This window comes from Triticum dicoccoides, chromosome 3B (assembly GCF_002162155.2).
Source record: "Triticum dicoccoides isolate Atlit2015 ecotype Zavitan chromosome 3B, WEW_v2.0, whole genome shotgun sequence".
Lineage (NCBI taxonomy): Eukaryota > Viridiplantae > Streptophyta > Magnoliopsida > Poales > Poaceae > Triticum > Triticum dicoccoides.
The window spans coordinates 23,054,545-23,081,144 of NC_041385.1; the positions used below are offsets into that span (position 1 = coordinate 23,054,545).

The 26,600-nt window shown below is 42.7% G+C and overlaps 1 pseudogene; it reads right to left on the reverse strand.

Annotated features, from left to right (window-relative positions):
* The window catches only part of LOC119279144, a 19,922-nt pseudogene extending 7,765 nt beyond the window's left edge, over window positions 1-12,157 (reverse strand).
* Between the last annotated feature and the right edge of the window lie 14,443 nt (window positions 12,158-26,600).

Here is a 26,600-nt window from a genome sequence, read left to right on the forward strand (position 1 = left end):
ATAAAAATCACCCCCTCGAGGTGAGCCGGCGATTCGTTCGGCGCTGGGGCGGTTTTGCGCCCAGTCGTCGCCCCCAGCTTGTCCCCAGTCGCCGATTTTGGCCCACTTTTGAAGAACCATTTCGGCGAAAAAGGCCCATATGGGCGAGAATAGGCCCATATTCGGCGTGGTTCGCCGTGGCTCGGCGTTTAATTATCAACATAAATATATTTTTATCACATATTTCATCACAGAAAATTCAAATACTTCAATAAAATAGTAAAACAACAAATAGTTCAATACAAATTATATAGTTCAACAAATAAAAACTCATATTTCATGCGCCCGGTGTCGCCCTTGAGCCTTCATAGGTGCTCTATCAGATCTTGCTGCAGTTGATGATGCACCTGTGGGTCTTGGATCTCCTGACGCATACTGAGGTAGGCAGTCCAGGTTGCCGGTAGCTGGTGATCAACTTGGGCAAGAGGACCCTGCCTGTGGTATGGTTCAGTGTCAAACAATGGCTCTTCCTGCTCGCTCTCAATGATCATGTTGTGCAAGATGACACAACAGGTCATGATCTCCCACATTTGATCTTTCGACCAAGTCTGAGCGGGGTACCAGACAACAGCAAATCGAGATTGGAGCACACCAAATGCCCGCTGGACATCCTTTCTGCAAGCCTCCTGAATCTTCGCAAACCAGGTGTTCTTGCCTCCAGGCACAGGGTTTTTGATGGTCTTCACAAATGTCGACCATCTCGGATAGATGCCATCAGCTAGATAGTACCCCTTGTTGTAGTGCCGCCCATTGATCTCGAAGTTCACCGGAGGAGAATTACCTTCAACAAGCTTGGCAAAGACAGGAGAGCACTGCAGCACGTTGATGTTGAAGGAAATATGCCCTAGAGGCAATAATAAAGTTATTATTTATTTCCTTACATTATGATAAATGTTTATTATTCACGCTAGAATTGTATTAACCGGAAACATGATACATGTGTGAATACATAGACAAACTGAGTGTCACTAGTATGCCTCTACTTGACTAGCTCGTTTATCAAAGATGGTTATGTTTCCTAGCCATGGACAAAAGAGTTGTCATTTGATTAACGGGATCACATCATTAAGAGAATGATGTGATTGACTTGACCCATTCCGTTAGCTTAGCACTTGATCGTTTACTATGTTGCTACTGCTTTCTTCATGACTTATACATGTTCCTGTGACTATGAGATTATGCAATTCCCGTTTATCGGAGGAACACTTTGTGTGCCACCAAACGTCACAACGTAACTGGATGATTATAAAGGTGCTCTGCAGGTGTCTCCGAAGGTACTTGTTGGGTTGGCGTATTTCGAGATTAGGATTTGTCACTCCGATTGTCGGAGAGGTATCTCTGGGCCCTCTCGGTAATACACATCACTATAAGCCTTGCAAGCAATGTGACTAATGAGTTAGTTGGGAGATGATGTATTACATAACGAGTAAAGAGACTTGCTGGTAACGAGATTGAACTAGGTACTGAGATACCGACGATCGAATCTCGGACAAGTAACATACCGATGACTAAGGGAACAACGTATGTTGTTATGCGGTTTAACCGATAAAGATCTTCGTAGAATATGTGGGAGCCAATATGAGCATCTAGGTTCTGCTATTGGTTATTGACCGGAAACGTGTTTTGGTCATGTCTACATTGTTCTCGAACCCGCAGGGTCCGCACGCTTAAAGCTAGATGATAGTTATATTATGAGTTTATATGTTTTGATGTACCGAAGGTAGTTCGGAGTCCCGGATATGATCAAGAACATAAAGAGGAGTCTCGAAATGGTCGAGACATGAAGATGGATATATTGGACGACTATATTCGGACACCGGAATGGTTTCGGGGGTTATCGGATATATACCGGAGTACCGGGGGGTTATCGAAACCCCCCTGGAGGTTAATGGGCCTCATGGGCCCAAGTGGTGGAAGAGGAGAGGCGGCCAAGGGGCAGCCGCGTGCCCCTCCCCCCCAAGTCCGAATTGGACAAGGAGGGGGAGGGCGGCGCCCCCCCTTTCCTTTCCCCCTCTCTCTCCTTCCCTCTCCTCTCCTACTCCAACAAGGAAGGGGGGGGGAGTCCTACTCCCGGTGGGAGGAGGACTCCTCCTGGTGTGCCCCTCCTGGCCGGCCGACCCCCTCCCCCTGGCTCCTTTATATACGGGGGCAGGAGGACACCCCATAGAGACAACAATTGATCTCTTGATCTCTTAGCCGTGTGCGGTGCCCCCCTCCACCATAGTCCTCCTCGATAATATTGTAGCGGTGCTTAGGCGAAGCCCTGTGATGGTAGAACATCAAGATCATCACCACGCCGTCGTGCTGACGGAACTATCCCTCGACACTCGGCTGGATCGGAGTTCGAGGGACGTCATCAAGCTAAACGTGTGCTAGAACTCGGAGGTGCCGTAGTTTTGGTGCTTGATCGGTCGGGCCGTGAAGACGTACGACTACATCAACCGCGTTGTTCTAACGCTTCTGCTTTCGGTCTACGAGGGTACGTGGACACACTCTCCCCTCTCGTTGCTATGCATCATCATGATCTTGTGTGTGCGTAGGAATTTTTTGAAATTACTATGTTCCCCAACAGTGGCATCCGAGCCTGGTTTTATGCGTAGATGTTATATACACGAGTAGAAAACAAGTGAGTTGTGGGCGATACAAGTCATACTGCTTACCAGCATGTCATACTTTGGTTCGGCGGTATTGTTGGATGAAGCGGCCCGGACCGACATTACGCGTACGCTTACGCGAAACTGGTTCGACCGACGTGCTTTGCACATAGGTGGCTGGCGGGTGTCAGTTTCTCCAACTTTAGTTGAACCGAGTGTGGCTACGCCCGGTCCTTGAGAAGGTTAAAACAACACTAACTTGACGAACTATCGTTGTGGTTTTGATGCGTAGGTAAGAACGGTTCTTGCTCACCCCGTAGCAGCCACGTAAAATTTGCAACAACAAAGTAGAGGACGTCTAACTTGTTTTTGCAGGGCATGTTGTGATGTGATATGGTCAAGACGTGATGCTATATTTTATTGTATGAGATGATCATGTTTTGTAACCGAGTTATCGGCAACTGGCAGGAGCCATATGGTTGTCGCTTTATTGTATGAAATACAAGCGCCCTGTAATTGCTTTACTTTATCACTAAGCGGTAGCGATAGTCGTAGAAGCAATAGATGGCGAAACAACAACGATGCTACGATGGAGATCATGGTGTCGCGCCGGTGAAGATGGTGATCACGACGGTGCTTCGGAGATGGAGATCACAAGCACAAGATGATGATGGCCATATCATATCACTTATATTGATTGCATGTGATGTTTATCCTTTATGCATCTTATCTTGCTTGATTAACGGTAGCATTTTAAGATGATCTCTCACTAATTATCAAGAAGTGTTCTCCGTGAGTATGCACCGTTGCGAAAGGTCTTCATGCTGAGACACCACGTGATGATCGGGTGTGATAGGATCTACGTTCAAATACAACGGGCGCAAAACAGTTGCACACGCGGAAGACCCAGGTTAAACTTGACGAGCCTAGCATGTACAGATATGGCCTCGGAACACGGAGACCGAAAGGTCGAACATGAATCATATAGTAGATATGATCAACACAGTGATGTTCACCATTAAAAATTACTCCATCTCACGTGATGATCGGACATGGTTTAGTTGATTTGGATCGCGTGATCACTTAGATGACTAGAGAGATGTCTGTCTAAGTGGGAGTTCTTTAGTAATATGATTAATTGAACTTAAATTTATCATGAACTTAGTACCTGATAGTATTTTGCATGTCTATGTTGATTGTAGATAGATGGCTCATGCTGTTGTTCCGTTGAATTTTAATGCATTCCTTGAGAAAGCAAAGTTGAAAGATGATGGTAGCAATTACACGGATTGGGTCCGTAACTTGAGGATTATCCTCATTGCTGCACAGAAGAATTACGTCCTGGAAGCACCGTTGGGTGCCAGGCCTGTTGCAGATGCAACTGATGACGTTAAGAACGTCTGGCAGAGCAAAGCTGATGACTACTCGATAGTTTAGTGTGCTATGCTTTACGGCATAGAACCGGGACTTCAACGACGTTTTGAACGTCATGGAGCATATGAGATGTTCCAGGAGTTGAAGTTAATATTTCAAAAAAATGCCCGGATTGAGAGATATGAAGTCTCCAATAAGTTCTATAGCTGCAAGATGGAGGAGAATAGTTCTGTCAGTGAACACATACTCAAAATGTCTGGGTATAATAATCACTTGATTCAATTGGGAGTTAATCTTCCTGATGATAGTATCATTGACAGAATTCTTCAATCACTGCCACCATGCTACAAGAGTTTCGTGATGAACTATAATATGCAAGGGATGGACAAGACTATTCCCGAGCTCTTCGCAATGCTAAAGGCTGCGGAGGTAGAAATCAAAAAGGAGCATCAAGTGTTGATGGTCAATAAGACCACCAGTTTCAAGAAGAAGGGCAAAGGGAAAAAGAAGGGAAACTTCAAGAAGAACAACAAACAAGTTACCGCTCAAGAGAAGAAACCCAAGTCTGGACCTAAGCCTGAGACTGAGTGCTTCTACTGCAAGCAGATTGGTCACTGGAAGCGGAACTGGCGGATAAGAAGGATGGAAGGTGAACAAAGTTATATGTGGTATACATGTTATTGATGTGTACCTTACTAATGCTCGTAGTAGCACCTAGGTATTTGATACTGGTTCTGTTGCTAATATTTGCAACTCGAAACAAGGACTACGGATTAAGCAAAGATTGGCTAAGGATGAGGTGACGATGCGCGTGCGAAATGGTTCCAAAGTCGATGTGATTGCAGTCGGCACGCTACCTCTACATCCACCTCCGGGATTAGTTTTAGACCTGAATAATTATTATTTGGTGCCAGCGTTGAGCATGAACAATATATCTGGATCTTTTTTTTTGATGCGAGACAGTTATTCATTTAAATTAGAGAATAATGGTTGTTCTATTTATATGAGTAATATCTTTTATGGTCATGCACCCTTGAAGAGTGGTCTATTTTTATTAAATCTCGATAGTAGTGATACACATATTCATGATGTTTAAGCCAAAAGATGCAGAGTTGATAATGATAGTGCAACTTATTTGTGGCACTGCCGTTTGGGTCATATTGGTGTAAAGCACATGAAGAAACTCCATACTGATGGACTTCTGGAATCACTTGATTATGAATCATTTGGTACTTGCGAACCGTGCCTCATGGGCAAGATAACCAAAATGCCGTTCTCTGGAACTATGGAGCGAGCAACTAATTTGTTGGAAATCATACATATTGATGTGTGTGGTCCAAGGAATGTTGAGGCTCGCGGTGGGTATCGTTATTTTCTCACCTGCACAGATGATTTGAGAAGATATGGGTATATCTACTTAATGAAACACAAGTCTGAAATATTTAAAAAGTTCAAAGAATTTCAGAGTGAAGTGGAAAATCATCGTTACAAGAAAATAAAGTTTCTACAATCTGATCGTGGAGGAGAATATTTGAGTTACGAGTTTGGTTTACATTTGAAACAATGCGGAATAGTTTCGCAACTCACGCCACCCGGAACACCACAGCGTAATGGTGTGTCTGAACGTCGTAATCGTACTTTACTAGATATGGTGTGATCTATGATGTCTCTTACTGATTTACCGCTATCGTTTTGGGGTTATTCTTTAGAGACGACCGCATTCAGGTTAAATAGGGCACCATCAAAATCCGTCGAGACGACGCCTTATGAACTGTGGTTTGGCAAGAAACCAAAGTTATCGTTTCTTAAAGTTTGGGGCTGCGATGTTTATGTGAAGAAACTTCAACCTGATAAGCTCGAACCCAAATCGGAGAAATGTGTCTTCATAGGATACCCAAAAGAGACTATTGGGTACACCTTCTATCACATATCTGAATGCAAGACTTTTGTTGCTAAATTCGGATCCTTTCTAGAGAAGGAGTTTCTCTCGAAAGAAGTGAGTGGGAGGAAAGTAGAACTTGATGAGGTAACTGTACCTGCTCCCTTATTGGAAAGTATTTCATCACAGAAACCGGTTCCTATGACAACTACACCAATCAGTGAGGAAGCTAATGATATTGATCATGAAACTTCAGATCAAGTTACTACCGAACCTCGTAGGTCAACCAGAATAAGATCCGCACCAGAGTGGTATGGTAATCCTATTCTGGAAGTCATGTTACTTGACCATGACGAACCTATGAACTATGAGGAAGCGATGATAAGCCCAGATTCCGCCAAGTGGCTTGAGGCCATGAAATCTGAGATGGGATCCATGTGTGCGAACAAAGTATGGACTTTGGTTAACTTGCCCGATGATCGGCAAGCCATCGAGAATAAATGGATCTTCAAGAAGAAGACTGAAGCTGATGGTAATGTAACTGTCTACAAAGCTCGACTTGTTGCAAAAGGTTTTTGACAAGTTCAAGGGGTTGACTATGATGAGACTTTCTCACCCATAGCGATGCTTAAGTCTGTCTGAATCATGTTAGCAATTTCCGCATTTTATGATTATGAAATATGGCAAATGGATGTCAAAACCGCGTTCCTGAATGGATTTCTGGAAGAAGAGTTGTATATCATGCAACCAGAAGGTTTTGTTGATCCAAAAGATGCTAACAAAGTGTGCAAGCTCCAGCGATCCATTTATGGACTGGTGCAAGCCTCTCGGGGTTGGAATAAACGCTTTGATAGTGTGATCAAAGCATATGGTTTTATACAGACTTTTGGAGAAGCCTGTATTTACAAGAAAGTGAGTGGGAGCTCTGTAGCATTTCTGATATTATATGTCGACGATATATTGTTGATTGGAAATGATATAGAATTTCTGGATAGCATAAAGGGATACTTGAATAAAAGTTTTTCAATGAAAGACCTCGGTTAAGCTGCTTACATATTGGGCATCAAGATCTATAGAGATAGATCAAGACGCTTAATTCGACTTTCACAAAGCACATACCTTGATAAAGTTTTGAAAAAGTTCAAAATGGATCAGGCAAAGAAAGGGTTCTTGCCTGTATTACAAGGTGTGAAGTTGAGTCAGACTCAATGCCCGACCACAGCAGAAGATAGAGAGAAAATGAAAGATGTTCCCTATGCTTCAGCCATAGGCTCTATCATGTATGCAATGATGTGTACCAGACCTGACGTATGCTTAGCAATAAGTTTAGCAGGGAGGTACCAAAGTAATCCACGAGTGGATCACTGGACAGCGGTCAAGAATATCCTGAATTACCTGAAAAGGACTAAGGATATGTTTCTCGTTTATGGAGGTGACAAAGAGCTAGTCGTAAATGGTTACGTCGATGCAAGCTTTGACACTGATCCGGGCGATTCTAAATCGCAAACCGGATACGTGTTTATATTGAACGGTGGAGCTGTCAGTTGGTGCAGTTCTAAACAAAGCGTCGTGGCGGGATCTACATGCGAAGCGGAGTACATAGCTGCTTCGGAAGCAGCAAATGAAGGAGTCTGGATGAAGGAGTTCATTTCTGATCTAGGTGTCATACCTAGTGCATCGGGGCCAATGAAGATCTTCTGTGACAATACTGGTGCAATTGCTTTGGCAAAGGAATCCAGATTTCACAGGAGGATTCAATTCCATCCGGGACCAAGTCCAGCTGGGAGACATAGAGATTTGCAAGATACATACGGTTCTGAATGTTGCAGACCCGTTGACTAAGCCTCTTCCACGAGCAAAACATGATCAGCACCAAGGCTCCATGGGTGTTAGAATCATTACTGTGTAATCTAGATTATTGACTCTAGTGCAAGTGGGAGACTGAAGTAAATATGCCCTAGAGGCAATAATAAAGTTATTATTTATTTCCTTACATCATGATAAATGTTTATTATTCATGCTAGAATTGTATTAATCAGAAACATGATACATGTGTGAATACATAGACAAACTGAGTGTCACTAGTATGCCTCTACTTGACTAGCTCGTTTATCAAAGATGGTTATGTTTCCTAGCCATGGACAAAAGAGTTGTCATTTGATTAACGGAATCACATCATTAATAGAATGATGCGATTAACGGAATCACATCATTTATAGACTTGACCCATTCCGTTAGCTTAGCACTTGATCGTTTACTATGTTGCTACTGCTTTCTTCATGACTTAAACATGTTCCTATGACTATGAGATTATGCAACTCCCGTTTACTGGAGGAACACTTTGTGTGCCACCAAACGTCACAACGTAACTGGGTGATTATAAAGGTGCTCTACAGGTGTCTCCGAAGGTACTTGTTGGGTTGGCGTATTTCAAGATTAGGATTTGTCACTCCGATTGTCGTAGAGGTATCTCTGGGCCCTCTCGGTAATACACATCACTATAAGCCTTGCAAGCAATGTGACTAATGAGTTAGTTGCGAGATGATATATTACATAATGAGTAAAGAGACTTGACGGTAACGAGATTGAACTAGGTATTGAGATACCGACGATCGAATCTCGGGCAAGTAACATACCGATGACAAAGGGAACAACGTATGTTGTTATGCGGTTTGACCGATAAAGATCTTCGTAGAATATGTGGGAGCCAATATGAGCATCCAGGTTCCGCTATTGGTTATTGACCAGAAACGTGTTTCGGTCATGTCTACATTGTTCTCGAACCCGTAGGGTCCGCATGCTTAAAGTTAGACGACAGTTATATTATGAGTTTATATGTTTTGATGTACCGAAGGTAGTTCCGAGTCCCGGATGTGATCACGGACATAACGAGGAGTCTCGAAATGGTCGAGACATGAAGATTGATATATTGGACGACTATATTCGGACACCGAAATGGTTTCGGGGGTTATCGGATATATACCAGAGTACCGGGGGGTTATCGGACCCCCCCGGAGGTGAATGGGCCTCATGGGCCCAAGTGGTGGAAGAGTAGAGGCGGGCAAGGGGCAGCCGCGTGCCCCTTCCCCCATGTCCGAATTGGACAAGGAGGGGGGCGGCACCCCCCTTCCTTTCCCCCTCTCTCTCCTTCCCTCTCCTTTCCTACTCCAACAAGGAAGGGGGGGAGTCCTACTCCCGGTGGGAGGAGCGCTCCTCCTGGCGCGCCCCTCCTGGCCGGCCGACCCCCTCCCCCTGGCTCCTTTATATATGGGGGCAGGGGGCACCCCATAGAGACAACAATTGATCTCTTGATCTCTTAGCCGTGTGCGGTGCCCCCCTCCAGCATAGTCCTCCTCGATATTATTGTAGCGGTGCTTAGGCGAAGCCCTGCGATGGTAGAACATCAAGATTGTCACCATGCCGTCGTGCTGACGGAACTCTCCCTCGACACTCGGCTGGATCGGAGTTTGAGGGACGTCATCGAGCTGAACGTGTGATAGAACTCAGGGGTGCCGTAGTTTCGGTGCTTGATCGGTCGGGCCTTGAAGACGTACATCTACATCAACCGCGTTGTTCTAACACTTCCGCTTTCGGTCTACGAGGGTACGTGGACACACTCTCCCCTCTCGTTGCTATGCATCACCATGATCTTGTGTGTACGTAGGATTTTTTTGAAATTACTATGTTCCCCAACATATGTCATTGTGAGTTCCTGGCATACCAAAGAAGGAGTGCCAAATCCAGAGGTCCTGTGTGGCCACCGCCTCAAGTACCAGACTGCAACTACCTTTGGCGCCTTTGTACATCCCCTGCCAAGCAAATGGACAATTCTTCCATTTCCAATGCATGCAGTCGATGCTTCCAAGCATCCCAGGAAATCCTCTTGTAGCATTCTGTGCTAGGATCCGAGCAGTGTCTTCCGCATTAGGTGTTCTAAAATATTGTTGTCCATACATTGCCACCACTGCCCGACAGAACTTGTAGAAACACTCTATGCTGGTGGACTCGGCCATGCGCCCATAGTCGTCCTGTGAGTCACCGGGAGCTCCTTATGCAAGCATGCTCATCGCTGTCGTGCATTTTTGGATGGAGGTGAATCCATGTTTGCCGGTGCAATCCATCTTGCATTTGAAGTAGTTGTCGAACTCCCGGATGGAATTCACAATCCCGAGGAAAAGCTTTCTGCTCATCCGATAACGGCGCCGAAATGTTCTGTCGCCGTGAAGTGGAGCATCGGCGAAGTAGTCGGAGTAGAGCATGCAGTAGCCTTCGAGACGATGTCCGTTCTTTGCTTTCACCCGCCCCGGCGCCGAGCCACCTCGCCACGGCTTTTCATTGCTCGCCAGCAGCTGGGTGAGGGCAGAGAGCACCATGAGATGCTCTTCTTCCTGGACGTCGGCTTCGGCTTCCTCCTCCAGCAGCGCGACGAGCACTTCCTCGTCATCCGAGTCCATCGCCGAGGCAGGCAAATCGCCGAACACCTTGCGCGCGGTGGGCATGCACCCGCCGCTAAACTGCCCCTCCACAGCCGGAAACGGCGGCTGGAAACGCCCAACTGGTCTCGGAGGGGCTGCCGCGGCGAACCTCTGCTACTTTTCCGGCGGGGAATGGCTACCTAGCGTTGAAGGGCGGCGGGGCGGCGCCGGGATATACCTAGTGGCGGCCGAGAGCGCGGGGGGTGGGAGGCGAGTCGGGGATGAAAATCTTGACTTTTCACGTGACGGCGTGGGCCAGCCGCGCTTTTCCCTTGCGCCGGAGACCCCAAGTGACCCCCAGTGCGCCGGGTTCGGCCTGCGGCCGCCGGGCAGAAAAAAGGGCCAAACCGGCGCTTTTCGTCGTCCTGGGGGCGCGACTGGGCCGTTTTTTTGGCGCCGGCGCCGAAAAAGTCGCCTCGGGGGCCTGTTGGGGGCGCGGATGAAGATGCTCTGATCGGTTGACCAACGTAGTGGGTAGTTACCGCCGGCGGCTACGGCCTCTGGCGGCGGCGTGCATGCGGGCGGGAAGGGTCCGGAAGTAGCTGTCGATGCAGACACGCCGAGAAAGGCGGGACCTGGACGGCAGGCAGTTCTTGCAGGTCGGAGCACACTTGTCGACCTCGTCCCCGAAGCGGCACGTCGGCGGATTGGACATGGTGTAAGTGTTGGAATTTTGTTAGTAGGCCTTTGGCCCGAAGCCCAACTAAAATTCTGAAATTTTCTTGGCCCATTCATGCACACATGTGAGTGGAGTGAGTGAGACTAAAGTTTAGTCCCACCATGAAACTTGAGTGAGAGTTGCACCTCTTTATACGGCGAGCTCGTCTACCACTTATATGAGCATGAGAAGAGGAGACCTACACGTGCTCCTCCTCCTCGCTCGCCTCGTCGGCGGGTTGTGGGATTGAGCCGAGCCGAGGGCAGACCTATGCACGTTGTCTATATTTTTGCTGCTCGAAAAAAAATGAGTCATTAATTAATAAATTAATGGACGTGTTAATTACTGAACAATTTCTGATTCTTTTGGATCGCGACTCGGACGTCGGGTTTACTCCCACGATCTACCCGGCCTCGGACTCGGACGTGGGGTGCACCGCGAGAAGGGACAACAGGCTTCCGGAACCCCGCCACTCGTGATCCTGTACGGGAGAGGGGCGATCAGATTTTTGGGGAGCGCACTCGCGCGACTGCTGACGGCGACGACTTTGCCAACGTCGACTTCTTCCCCGACCTCGACAACGTCATCCTCAACTACATGAGCGACAACAACAATGCTGGCGGTGTTGTTCCCACTACACCGTATGTGATTCTATCCTTCTTGTTTGAGATCGTGATTGAATTCATGTTTCTAGTATGTGCCTTAGATGTGATTGTTCATCTACTATGCTAGTTTGCATGATTAGTTTAATCTTTGCTATTACTGTCATGATTTATCTTCTGTTTATTCAGATTAAATCTCGTAGTGATTTGCTCGTATTTCCAACAACAAGTAGGCGAGTCGCAGCAATCCCACCGCCGGCATATGACCCGGGGTCGCCTACGTACTGGTCCTGGCAGACAATGCGAGGTGCGTCAGCCATGGACGGCCCGCAGGACTTGCAGGTGGAGGGGCACTCGAAGAGCTCGTCCATGCAGCGGCAGATCGGTGGGATAGACATGGTGCAGAAGGCCTTGTCGCAACACTTCCACGGCCTCTTCTTGGCCGCCGCCATGGCTGCTTCGTCTGCGATGATGAGGGCTGCCTGTAGTGCAAGCATCAGCAGGATGCTAGGAACCATTCATCGCTTCATACCCATGGCGTGCGTACCGAGGTTGCTTGTGCGTTTGAATCTAGCAGCCAACCGTAGTATATATAGCCTCGTGACACCGATGGATGGATGGATGGAAATCGGTACCAATGCAACGAGCAGATTGGACACGCACACACGGTAGCTCTCTATCACATATGCATGGATAAGGAATAGGTTCGAAGGCACATGCAGGCACGAGATGCACGTTTTCGCATTTGACTGCAACATGGGTACGATGACAGTGAACTGCACATGTGTCCACACCTTGCTTGTGGGTTGTGGCGAACCGATCGTTCTAAAGGCCGGCCCATGCATCACAGCGAGGCAAAATTTTATGTTTTGTCCCTTTTGGCAAATAAATTCAGGATCTGACCCTTTTGCCTACCGCCAGGGGCTGTGGCGCTAGGATTGCACGCCCTACCGCCATGGGCCCTGGCGGTAGGTTCCTGGACGGCGACTGGCGGCCGTTTGCCCGTGCTGACGTGGAAAATGACCTACCGCCAGGGCCCATGGTGGTAGGGTACTGAAGCATACCGCCAGCACCCCTGGCGGTACGGTCCTGGGAGGTGGATAAGGGTGGGAGGGGCTGGTTTGTGGGCCCACCATCAATCTTCTTCCCCACTCATCTTCTTCCCCGTGCTAAGCCCCTCTCCCTCCTCTCCCCCCCTCACAAACCCCCTAGATTCCCTCCATTTGCTTGAGATTTCACCGGTGGATCCGGAGTATTTTCATCACCCAAGGTACCTCTCCCATTTCCCCTCCTTTTGATTGGTTGAGATCTTTGTTTTGTGTGGATTTGGTCAGTTTATTGCAAACCCTAGGTGTTCATCTTGTCGTATGCATTTATGATGCATTTATGATCCATTTATGGCTCATTTATGGCTCATTTATGGCAAGGGTTAGGGTTATATTAGGGGTTAGTGTTCGGGTGAGGGTTAGGGTTATAGTGGTTATGTTAGGGGTTAGTGTTAGGGTGAGGGTTAGGGTTAGGGGTTAGTGTTAGGGTGAGGGTTAGGGTTAGGGGTTAGTGTTGGGGGTTAGGGTTAGGGTTAGGGTTAATGGTTTGGTTAACTTGACTATCAATAGTAGTTATTTGTCTAATTTGTGTATAATTAGGTTTATTTGTCCATTTGAGTTGGTTGGATAACATATATTGATTGATTATATTGTTTCCAATTTTCTTAGATGCATAAACTCGTAAATGTTCATTATTTGGACAAGACGATATTTATGCTTGGAACTGACGATGAAGGGGAGAGGCTTTGGTTTTTGACACAAGTCCAAGCTTTGATGATCTTGTAGTTAAAGTGAGAAGCATCTTACATTGGAATGACCCAAATGCCGAGGTTAAGCTTATCGGGAGGTATGACGTTGGATTGGGAGTAAAGTCCCGATTAAAGAGTATGCCTTATTGAGTACATTCTATGGATGAAGATAGAGTAAAAAATGATTATGTGTATATATTTTGTTTCTGAACAATTAGTTCGAAAAAAATAGTATGCCGTATGTCTTCTTTCAACATAAACTATTTAGTTACATTTTACTTGGAAGTTGAGAAGTCCATAATCATATATAACAAAATTGATGAAAATCCTGGATAGTAAATGTTGGTCAAACGAGATTGTTCCCTCAATTCAGTTTTGTTATCTTGAAGTTTCGAAAAGTTGATTTTACATCCTTTATGTAGATAATTTATATATACTCCATCCATTTCAGTATATATGTTGTATCGATTTTCATGTAAGTCATTGGAAAAACTTTTCGTGATGGACCTAATTATACAAATTTGATAATTTACATATTGGTAAGTTTTGTTTCTAAAATCTTGATCAAACCTGCACATGTTTAACTTTTACGAAAACTAATACATCTTATATTTTTAAACGGAGGGAGTAATATGCAATTTTGATTGGAATAATATTTAAGATATAACTGCAGTTAGTAACATAACAAATATCAACACAATGCAACACGAAAAGCACATCTCGCTGACAGCTCTATCCATCGCTACACTAACCCAGTCCCAAAACCCTCGAATACATGGCTAGATCGCCCTCAAACCCACCACCATCTTTTATCTTCTTGGAATAGAAAACAATACATTATGGATGACCTAAGGTTTATAATTCCGTAGGCGTCGTCCTCGAATACATGATGTCTACTACACAACCTTCTTCTTGTAGACGTTGTTGGGCCTCCAAGTGCAGAGGTTTGTAGGCCAGTAGCAAATTTTCCTCAAGTGGATGACCTAAGGTTTATCAATCTGTAGGAGGAGTAGGAGGATGACGGTCTCTCTCAAACAACCCTGCAACCAAATAACAAAGAGACTATTGTGTCCCTAACACACCCAATACAATGGTAAATTGTATAGGTGCACTAGTTCGGCGAAGAGATGGTGATACAAGTGCAATATGGATGGTAGATAAAGGTATTTGTAATCTGAAATTATAAAAACAGCAAGGTAACAAACGATAAAAGTGAGCGTAAATGGTATTGCAATGGTAGGAAACAAGGCCTAAGGTTCATACTTTCACTAGCGCAAATTCTCTCAACACTAATAACATAAGTGGATCGTGTAAATATCCCTCAACATGCAACAAAGATCACTCCAAAGTCACTAATAGCGAAGAACAATCGAAGAGACTATGGTAGGGTACGAAACCACCTCAAAGTTATCCCTTTTGATCTATCTACTCAAGAGTCTGTAGTAAAGTAACATGAAGCTATTCTTTCTATTCGATCTATCATAGAGTTCATACTTGAATAACACCTTAAGACACAAATCAACCAGAACCCTAATGTCACCTAGATACTCCATTATCACCTCAAGTATCCGTGGGCATGATTATACGGTATGCATCACACAATCTCAGATTCATCTATTCAACCAACAACAAGTACTTCAAAGAGTGCCCCAAAGTTTCTACCGGAGAGTCAAGACAAAAATGTGTGCCAACCCCTATGCATAAGTTCATAAGGTCACTGAACCCGCAAGTTGATCACCAAAACATACATCAAGTGAATCACGTGAATATCCCATTGTCACCACAGATAAGAACGGCAAGACATACATCAAGTGTTCTCAAATCCTTAAAGACTCAATCCGATAAGATAACTTCAAAGGGAAAACTCAATCCATTACAAGAGAGTAGAGGGGGAGAAACATCATAAGATCCAACTATAATAGCAAAGCTCGCGATACATCAAGATCGTGCCAAATCAAGAACACGAGAGAGAGAGAGAGATAGAGATCAAACACATAGATACTAGTATATACCCTCAACCCTGAGGGTGAACTACTCCCTCCTCGTCGTGGAGAGCACCGGGATGATGAAGATGGCCACGGGTGAGGGATCCCCCCTTCGGCAGGGTGCTGGAACAGGGTCCCGATTGTTTTTTGGTGGCTACAGAGGCTTGCGGTGGCGGAACTCCAGATCTATTGTCCTCCTCGAAGGTTTTAGGGTATATGGACTTATATAGGCAAAAGAAGTCGGTCAGCGGAGCCACGAGGGGCCCACGAGGGTGGAGGGCGCGCCCAGGGGGGTGGGCGCGCCCCCTGCCTCGTGGCCTCCTTGAAGCTTCCCTGACTTCAGCTCCACGTCTCCTGGATCACGTTCGTTCCAAAAATCACGCTCCCGAAGGTTTCATTCTGTTTGGACTCTGTTTGATATTCCTTTTCTTCGAAACACTGAAATAGGCAAGAAAACAGTAATATGGGCTGGGCCTCCGGTTAATAGGTTAGTCCCAAAAATAATATAAAAGTGTATAATAAAGCCCATAGACATCCAAAACAGGTAATATAATAGCATGAATGCTTCATAAATTATAGATACGTTGGAGACGTATCACCATCCCCAAGCTTAATTCCCTGAGTAGGTAAATGATAAAAGAAAGAATTTATGAAGTGTGAATGCTAGCAGGTGCACAAGTTTGATCAATGATAATTTTAGTCACCTTTTCTAGCATGATTATATGTCATAACAGTAGTTCATCTCATAAAACTTCTCAAGATCAAGTAACAAGCTATTCACATGTTAAAGCATAGACCATAAAATATCTTGAAAACTAGCAAACTTCATTCTCAATCATCGAACAATTACAATTCATCTTATTTTCAGGGTGGGTCTATGTTAGAGCTTTGATTTAGCAAACTCCACATACTCAACTATCATATAGTCTTCCATGATTGCTACCACTCAAAGCATATTCTTAAAACAAATAGCATCCATCGAACACTGAGAAAGATAGGGGCTTAGTGTTTTGCCTCCCAACTCACTTATCATATAGATAATTGTCAACAATAATAATTCATGATCAAATTATATTTGCATGGCCATATATGCTTAGATCTTTCCCCATCACATGATGCTTTCCAACTAAAGAGTAGGTTGAAATGAGAAGGAATACTAGTGACTCTTGCATAAAAGTAAAGATAGGCCCTTCGCAGAGGGAAGCAGGGATTTGCAGAGGTGCCAGAGCTCGATTTTGAAATAGAGATGAATAATTTTGAGAAGTATGCTTTCATTGTCAACATAACAACCAAGAGTTCCCAATATCTTCCATACTACATACATTATAGGCGGTTCCCTAACAGAATGGTAAGGTTTTTACTCCCCCTCCACCAACAATCATCAATCCATGGCTTGCCCGAAACAACGGGTGCCTCCTACTAACATCAATCCCGGGGGAGTTTTTGTTTGCAATTATTTTTATTTGATTATGATCTTTTGATCATGGGACTGGGCATCCCAGTTACCAGCCATTTTTCTCGTGAATGATGAGCGGAGTCCACTCATCGTGAGAATAACCCACCTAGCATGGAAGATACTGACAGCCCCTAGTCGCTACATGAGTGATTCGGGCAGACAAAACAGATTATTATTTGAAGGTTTAGAGTTTGGCACATGCAAATTTACTTGGAATGGCAGGTAAATACCGCAAATAGGTAGATATGGTGGACACTCATGGAAGAAACTTGGTTCAAGGGATTTGGATGCACAAGCAGTATTCCCGCTTAGTACAGATATTTTGGCTAGCAATGGTTTCTAAATAGCAAGCACCACATGTTGGAGGATATATAACAATTTAACTTCTATACAAATATACCCAAGCATAACTCATTATGTTGTCTTCCTTGTCCAATTTCAACTAATTTGCTCAGGTTTGAAAATAGTTAATGGGGCTCACAATCATAGAAGATGTCTAAGGTAGTATTTATATGTGAAATCTCTCTTCCTTCAATATTATTTCATGAATTGTTCAAGTGCATATATAATTTCAGATTTATGGTATTCAAATCATTCAACCATTTACTCATAGGATATAAGTGAAGCACACGAGTAACTGACAAACTACTCCAAAAAGATATAAGTGAAGATCAATGAGTAGTTAAATAAATATGTAGCTATATGAAGACTCTCTCTCATTTAAATATTTCAGATCTTAAGTACTTTATTCAAACTGCAAGCAAAATAAAATAAAATGGCATTGCAAGGACAGCACAACTCATGTGAACAAGCAAAAACTTAGGTTCAACCGATACTAACTGATAATTGTTGAAGAAGAAAGGTGGGATGCCTACCGGGGCATCCCCAAGCTTAGATGCTTGGGACTTCTTGAAATATTATCTTGGGGTGCCTTGCGCATCCCCATGCTTGAGCTTTTGTGTCTCCTTAATTCCTTTCATATCATGGTTTCCTAAATATCAAAAACTTCATCCACACCAAACTCAACAAGAACTCGTGAGATAAGTTAGTATAAAACAATGCAAAAACCTTATCATTATTTACTGTAACAAATCGCTAAAATTATTATTGAACATTGCATACTAAATGTCTCTGCATATTTAACACTCCTATCCTTAAATAGAATCATTAGACAAGCAAGCATATGCAAACAATGCAAACATAACAGCAATCTGCCAAAACAGTATAGTTTGTAAAGAATGCAAGATTCGTCATAGTTCCCTAACTCCAAAAATTATAAGAAAAATACTACGCTGTAAAGATTTATCATATCTCAATATGAAAAATATTCAACATTATATCACTCTTTGACTTTTCTAGGTAATTTTTGCAACAGCGGTAAACTTTCTGTTTTGAAACAGCAACATGTATACTTGCAAAATAAGCATGGTAAAGGCTATCCTTGACATTTTTATTGAAAATGAAGAAGTAAAACATTATTCTAAATAAAAGCAAGCAAATACTAACAAAATAAAATGACGCTCCAAGCAAAACACATATCATGTGGCGAATAAAAATATAGCTCCAAGTAAAGTTACCGATGAACGAAGATGAAAGAGGGGATGCCTTCCGGGGCACCCCCAAGCTTAGGCTCTTGGTTTTCCTTGAATATTACCTTGGGGTGTATTGGGAATCCCCAAGCTTAGGCTATTTCCACTCTTTATTCCATAGTCCATCGAATCTTTACCCAAAACCTGAAACTTCACAACACAAAACTCAACATAAAACTCGTAAGCTCTGTTAGTATAAGAAAATAAAACCGCCACTTAGGTACTATTGTGAACTCATTCTAAATTCATATTGATGTAATATATACTTTATTCCAACTTCTCTATGGTTCATACCCTCCGATACTACTCATAGATTCATCAAAATAAGCAAACAACACAATGGAAACAGAATCTGACAAAAACAGAACAGTCTGTAGTAATTTGTATCATCAGAATACTTCTGTAACTCCAAAAATTCTGAAATAAATTGGTGGACCTGAGGAATTTTTCTATTAATCATATGAAAAAAGAATCAACCTAAAATCTCTCTCCAGTAAAAAAAATGGCAGCTAATCTCGTGAGCGCTAAAGTTTCTGTTTTTACAGCAAGATAGCATAGACTTCACCCAAGTCTTCCCAAAGGTTCTATTTGGCACAAACACTAATTAAAACATAAAACCACATCTAACCAGAGGCTATATGAATTATTTATTACTAAACAGGAGGAATAGCATTGGGTTGCCTCCCAACAAGCGCTATCGTTTAACGCCCCTAGCTATGTATGATGATTGCAATGATGCTCACATAAAAGATAAGAATTGAAACATAAAGAGAGCATCATTAAGAATATGACTAGAATATTTAAGTCTAACCCACTTCCTATGCATAGGGATTTTGTGAGCAAACAACTTATGGGAACAATAATCAACTAGCACAGGAAGGCAAAACAAGCATAACTTCAAGATTTTAAGCACATAGAGAGGAAACTTGATATTATTGCAATTCCTACAAGCATATATTCCTCCCTCATAATAATTTTCAGTAGAATCATGAATTAATTCAACAATATAACCATCACATAAAGCATTCTTTTCATGATCTACTTGCATAGAAAATTTATTACTCTCCACATAAGCAAATTTCTTCTCATGAATAATAGTTGGAGTATCATAAGAGACTTGAATACTATAAATTGTTTCCACATTAAAAGAGTAATGTTCAGAAAAAGGGTAATCATAATCATGACAAGTTTTATAAATATAATCATCACTACTTTTTATAGCATAAGTTTCATCATAATAATCATCATAAGTAGCAACTTTGTTCTCATCATAATCGATTGAAACCTCTTCCAAGATAGTGGAATCATCACTAAATAAAGTTGACACTCTTCCAAATCCACTTTCATATTCATCACAATAAGATTCAACATCCTCCAAAATAGTGGGATCATTACTTCCTAAAGTTGACACTCTTCCAAACCCACTTTCATCAATATAACCAGCATAGGTAAGAGGCATGCTATCATCATAACAACTTTGCATATCAAAACTTGGGAGGCTAAAAATATCATCTTCATTAAACGTAGCATCCCCAAGCTTGGGACAAACATTAATTTCAGCAAATATATTCTCAAATATTTCATCCTCATCAAACATAGCTTCCCCAAGCTTGGGCCTTTTCATATCATAAGCATAATCACTCTGATCATTAATAGTATGGATAGCACCAATAGTATAGCAATTATCATCATCACAATGAGTAGTAGGAGCAACATCATTTGGGAGGGATACCTTTTTACCTTGGCTTCTCCGTTTTTTCTTTTTCTTCCTCACATCATGTGTGGGTTCAACCCTCTTCTTTGACCTCCTTATTGATGAGAATGGTTGAATAGAAGGCTCCTCCTCGATACCTGATTCATCATAAGAAATAATAGGAGGATAATGGGAAGTCTCTTCCCTTTCATTAGTATTCTCTTCATCTTCTATTATTTTTCTTTTCTTTAGGTAATTGGCAATATAAGGATTTTCAATGCAATTCACCGCACAATACATGTAAATCTTCTCTAGATCAAAATCAAAGAGTTTCTTAAGGACAAATTCTGGAAGATTCTTAGTTAAATGTTTCATTTCTTCATAACCCAAAAGCAAACTAAGTTCATTATAATGTGCAAGGGAAATCAAATCATCACAATTTTTGGACACAATTCGATCATGAAATAATTTGCATTGGAGATGTAAATGACCACGTTCATTGCAAAGTTCACAAGTATGGCAAAGGAAATGTGAATTTTCACCGTTCTTATCTAGCCTTTCTTGCAACAATTTAGTTTCTAAATGCTTATGCCTCTTGCAATATCTATTTCCCTATTTGGTGTGTACTTGCAAACCCAATGCACCCCACAAAAATCGACATGCTTATAGGAGACATTTTCATCATAAGTAGTGCAATCACCATTAGTACTATGGATATTCAAGGAGTTTATACTAACAACATTGCAATCATGCTCATCATTCAAAGATTTATTACCAAATATTTTATAGACTTCTTATTCTAGCACTTGAGAATAATTTTCCTTTTTATCATACTTACGAGAGATAATAAAAAGATGAAGCGTATGAGACAAACTCAATTCCATTTTTTTGTAGTTTTCTTTTATAAACTAACTAGTGATAAAACAAGAAACAAAAAGATTCGATTGCAAGATCTAAAGATATACCTTCAAGCACTCACCTCCCCGGCAATGGCGCAAGAAAAGAGCTTGATGTCTACTACACAACCTTCTTCTTGGAATAGAAAATAATACATTATGGATGACCTAAGGTTTATAATTCCGTAGGCTTCGTCCTCGAATACATGATGTCTACTACACAACCTTCTTCTTGTAGACGTTGTTGGGCCTCCAAGTGTAGAGGTTTGTAGGCCAGTAGCAAATTTCCCTCAAGCGGATGACCTAAGGTTTATCAATCTGTAGGAGGAGTAGGAGGAAGACGGTCTCTCTCAAACAACCCTGCAACCAAATAACAAAGAGACTATTGTGTCCCTAACACACCCAATACAATGGTAAATTGTATAGGTGCACTAGTTCGGCGAAGAGATGGTGATACAAGTGCAATATGGATGGTAGATAAACGTATTTGTAATCTGAAATTATAAAAACAGCAAGGTAACAAACGATAAAAGTGAGCGTAAATGGTATTGCAATGGTAGGAAACAAGGCCTAAGGTTCATACTTTCACTAGCGCAAATTCTCTCAACAATAATAACATAACTGGATCGTGTAAATATCCCTCAACATGCAACAAAGATCACTCCAAAGTCACTAATAGCGGAGAACAATCAAAGAGATTATGGTAGGGTACGAAACCACCTCAAAGTTATCCCTTTTGATCTATCTACTCAAGAGTCTGTAGTAAAGTAACATGAAGCTATTCTTTCTGTTCGATCTGTCATAGAGTTCATACTAGAATAACACCTTAAGACACAAATCAACCAGAACCCTAATGTCACCTAGATACTCCATTATCACCTCAAGTATCCGTGGGCATGATTATATGGTATGCATCACACAATCTCAGATTCATCTATTCAACCAACACAAAGTACTTCAAAGAGTGCCCCAAAGTTTCTACCGGAGAGTCAAGACAAAAACGTGTGCCAACCCCTATGCATAAGTTCACAAGGTCTCTGAACCCGCAAGTTGATCACCAAAACCTACATCAAGTGAATCACGTGAATATCCCATTGTCACCACAGATAAGCATGTCAAGACATACATCAAGTGTTCTCAAATCCTTAAAGACTCAATCCGATAAGATAACTTCAAAGGGAAAACTCAATCCATTACAAGAGAGTAGAGGGGGAGAAACATCATAAGATCCAACTATAATAGCAAAGCTCGCAATACATCAAGATCGTGCCAAATCAAGAACACGAGAGAGAGAGATCAAACACATAGCTACTCATACATACCCTCAGCCTCGAGGGTGGACTACTCCCTCCTCGTCACGGAGAGCGCCGGGATGATGAAGATGGCCACCGGTGAGGGATCCCCCCTCCGGCAGGGTGCCGGAATAGGGTCCCGATTGTTTTTTGGTGGCTACAGAGGCTTGCAGCGGCGGAACTCCAGATCAATTGTCCTCCTCGAAGGCTTTAGGGTATATGGACTTATATAGGCGAAAGAAGTCGGTCAGCGGAGCCAGGAGGGGCTCACGAGGGTGGAGGGCGCGCCGAGGGAGTGGGCGTGCCCCCCTGCCTCATGGCCTCCTTGAAGCTAACCTGACTTCAGCTCCACGTCTCCTGGATCATGTTTGTTCCAAAAATCACGCTCCCAAAGGTTTCATTCCGTTTGGACTCTGTTTGATATTCCTTTTCTTCGAAACACTAAAATAGGCAAGAAAACAGCAATATCGGCTGGGCCTCCGGTTAATAGGTTAGTCCCAAAAATAATATAAAAGTATATAATAAAGCCCATAAACATCCAAAAACAGATAATATAATAGCATGAATGCTTCATAAATTATAGATACGTTGGAGACGTATCAGCGGCTCTCCTTTGCTCCGGCAACGGCAGAGATTCCGAAGGTTCGTTGAATGTTGAGGATGAATAGAGAACCAAGGACATTTATGCAATTTTGGAGTTTGTTTGGGTGCTCTATGTGATATGGTGGGACAGCTGTATTGGTTGTACCTGTGATGTATGTTTGCGTCTTTGTACTCGTATTTGAATGGATCTTGCTTGTAGTTGAATGGGGTACGAGTGTTTTTTCAAAAAAAAGTAAATGGCATGTGGACCCAGTGCATTTCAATCGTACTCCCTCCGTTCGGTGAAGAGTGTACATTTGGTTTTAAAATTTGTCCTCAAAAGAGTGTATTTCTATCTTTCCATTGCACTTTAAAGTAGAAAAACATGTTTCTCTCTCATCACACGGTAAGCAAGACCAATAACATTGCATACATGGTCTTCTTAATTTCTGCATGCATTTAGCTCATTGGGGGTTGGATAATTAAAGAGGAGAGAGATGGTAGCTTGCAACTTTCTAATGCATTTTTAACTTCACTGCATAATTTGTCCTAAAATTTCTATATCTGCACTTTTCACCAGACGGAGTACATACCCATAGGGATGAAAACGGAGCGAAAACGAACGAAATTGATTGCTACCACATTTGTATTCATATTTTTTTTGCAGAAGTGGAAACAAATATTAAAACCCCGGAAATGAATACGGAAACAGATACTACCAGAAATGGACACGGAGCGAATACAAAGCGGACACGAAAACAGAAGTGGGCGTTGATCGGAACTTAAAACCCCCTTTAATCATAGAAAAATACACACAAAAACAAACAAATATAATGAGTTGTTAACATGGCTACAAAATAATATCATTACTAGATAGGAAACACGCCTTGGCGTGTGGTGCCGGTCTCAACCTATAGTCCAAGTGTGTAAACAAAATAGATAATGTTGCATGAATAGTTGCGGTGATGGATCATTTGCATAGAAGCAAGAAATTGCATTTATATATAACATAATTGTGTCCAATACATATCCAGACAACACTAAACGGACAATGTAATAAGTCACACCAAATGCTTGTAATAGTACTTGATACGTCTCCGTCGTATCTATAATTTTTGATTGTTCCATGCCAATATTATTCAACTTTCATATAATTTTGGCAACTTTTTATACTATTTTTGGGACTAACATATTGATCCAGTGCCCAGTGCCAGTTCCTGTTTGTTGCATGTTTTATGTTTCGCAGAAAACCAATATCAAACGGAATCCAAACGGGGTAAAAATGGACGGAGAATTATTTTGGAATATTTGGGATTTTCCGAAGGAAGAATCAATGCGAAACGGTGTCCTTCGTGGCCACGAGATAGGGGTGCGCGCCCTGGCCTCTCGTGGGTCACCCGTAAGGCGGTTGATGCCCTTCTTTCGCCGCAAGAAAGCTAATTTTAGGAGAAAAATCTGGGCGAAAGATTCACCCCAATCGGAGTTACGGATCTCCAGATATAAAGGAAACGGTGAAGGGGCAGAAACAGAGAACGCAGAAACAGAGAGATAGATCCAATCTCGGAGGGGCTCTCGCCCCTCCCAAGCCATGGGAGCGAAGGACCAGAGGGGAAACCCTTCTCCCATCTAGGTAGGAGGACAAGGAAGAAGAAGAAGCAGGGGCCCTCTCTCCCCCTTGCTTCCGGTAGTGCCGGAGCGCTGCCGGGGGCCATAATCATCACCGCGATCTTCACCAACACCGCCGTCATCTTCACCAACATCTCCATCACCTTCCCCCTTCTATATTCAGCGGTCCACTCTCCCGCATCCCGCTGTACCCTCTACTTGAACATGGTGCTTTACGCTTCATATTATTATCCAATGATGTGTTGCCATCCTATGATGTCTGAGTAGATTTCCATTGTCCTATCGGTAATTGATGAATTGCTATGATTGATTTGAGTTGCATGTTTTATTATTGGTGCTGTCGTATCACTAGTAGAAAAAGGGCTTTTAGTCCCGGTTCATAAGGGCTTTAGTCCCGGTTCTGGAACCGGGACTAAAGGGTCGTTACTAAAGCCCCCCCCTTTAGTCCCGGTTCTAACACGAACCGGGACTAAAGACTCTCCACGTGGCCGCTGCCTGGAGGTCCACCTTTAGTCCCGGTTGGTAACACCAACCGGTACTAAAGGAATTTTTATGACTTTATTTATTTATTTTTTTGAATTTTTTTGGGGATTTTTTTTGATTTTCAAATTTTCAAATTATTTTAACCTCTCATCTCTAATCACCCCTCGTCACTGCTCAATTTAACCTCTAATCTCTAATCACCCCTCATCATTCCAAATCATCTAACTTCCCGGACGGTCACCCATCCTCTCACTACTCCAGCCTGAGCATGCTTAACTTCCGGGTTCTATTCTCCCTCGTTCCCAAGTCTGCACTTGTTGTTTTCCTGACAATAGTAAGATGTCAATCCTATTAACCTCAGGAATATAGCTTGAGCATGAAGTCACACATTTCACTATTTGAGTTTGAAACTATTGTCCTAAAAAATAACACTAATATTTAGTAACACTAATATTTCTTGAATAATTAGTTTGACCACTGTTTGACCACAGTTTGACCATAGATTGACCAGATTTGACCAAAATTCAAAAAAACTGAACTAATTATTTAGTAACACTAATATTCTTGAATAATTATTTAGTAACACTAATATTTCTTGAATAATTAGTTTGACCATTGCTTGACTACAGTTTGACCATAGTTTGACCATAGTTTGACCAGATTTGACCAAAATTCAGAAAAACTGAAATAATTATTTAGTAACACTAATATTCTTGAATAATTATTTAGTAACACTAATGCTTATTGAATAAGTAGTTTGACCATAGTTTGACCAAATTTAACAAAACTTCAAAAAATAACTGAAATTTGATGATTTTTTTTGCCTCCAAATCTTAAAAGCCCCGTAACTTTTTTGTTAGGTTTTTGGGGATTTTGAAAATGTTTAACGGGGTTCCCCCAGTTAAATTTGGATGTAACTTTTCGAGTAGATGATTTTTCATACAAAAAACTTTTCCATCCGAGTTAGTATGCAAAAGTTATGCCCATTGTACTAAATTCTAGAGAGATTTTGGAAATAAAGTCGAAATTCACATTTGCAAATTGTCCCAACAACTAGACCACATATCACATGGGAAACTTATTTTTTTTGACATTCTCATCATTTTCTTTTATTTTTTAAAAAACTAAAAAGGCGATCCACAGGGGGGTAGAGTTTGAAAATGGGACCTTTAGTACCGGTTCGTGCCATGAACCGGTACTAATGCCTCAAACCCCATTAGTATCGGTTGGTGGCTCGAACCGGGACTAAAGGTCTAACCTTTAGTACCGGTTGGTGCCACGAACCGGTACTAATGGGCATCGCACCCTTTAGTCCCGGTTCGTGGCACCAACCGGGACTAAAAGGTCCAGACGAACTGGGACAAATGGCCCACGTGGCCCCTGGGCTAACAAACCGGGACTAATGCCCCCATTAGTCCCGGTTCTAGACTGAACCGGGACTAATGGGCTAACCCGACCTGGACCAAAGCCCTCTTTTCTACTAGTGTATAGTGATCCCCGTGTCGCGCAAGCGTGAGGGATTCCCACTGTAGGGTTTGCAATATGTTTATGATTTGCTTATGGCAGGTGGCGTGAGTGACAG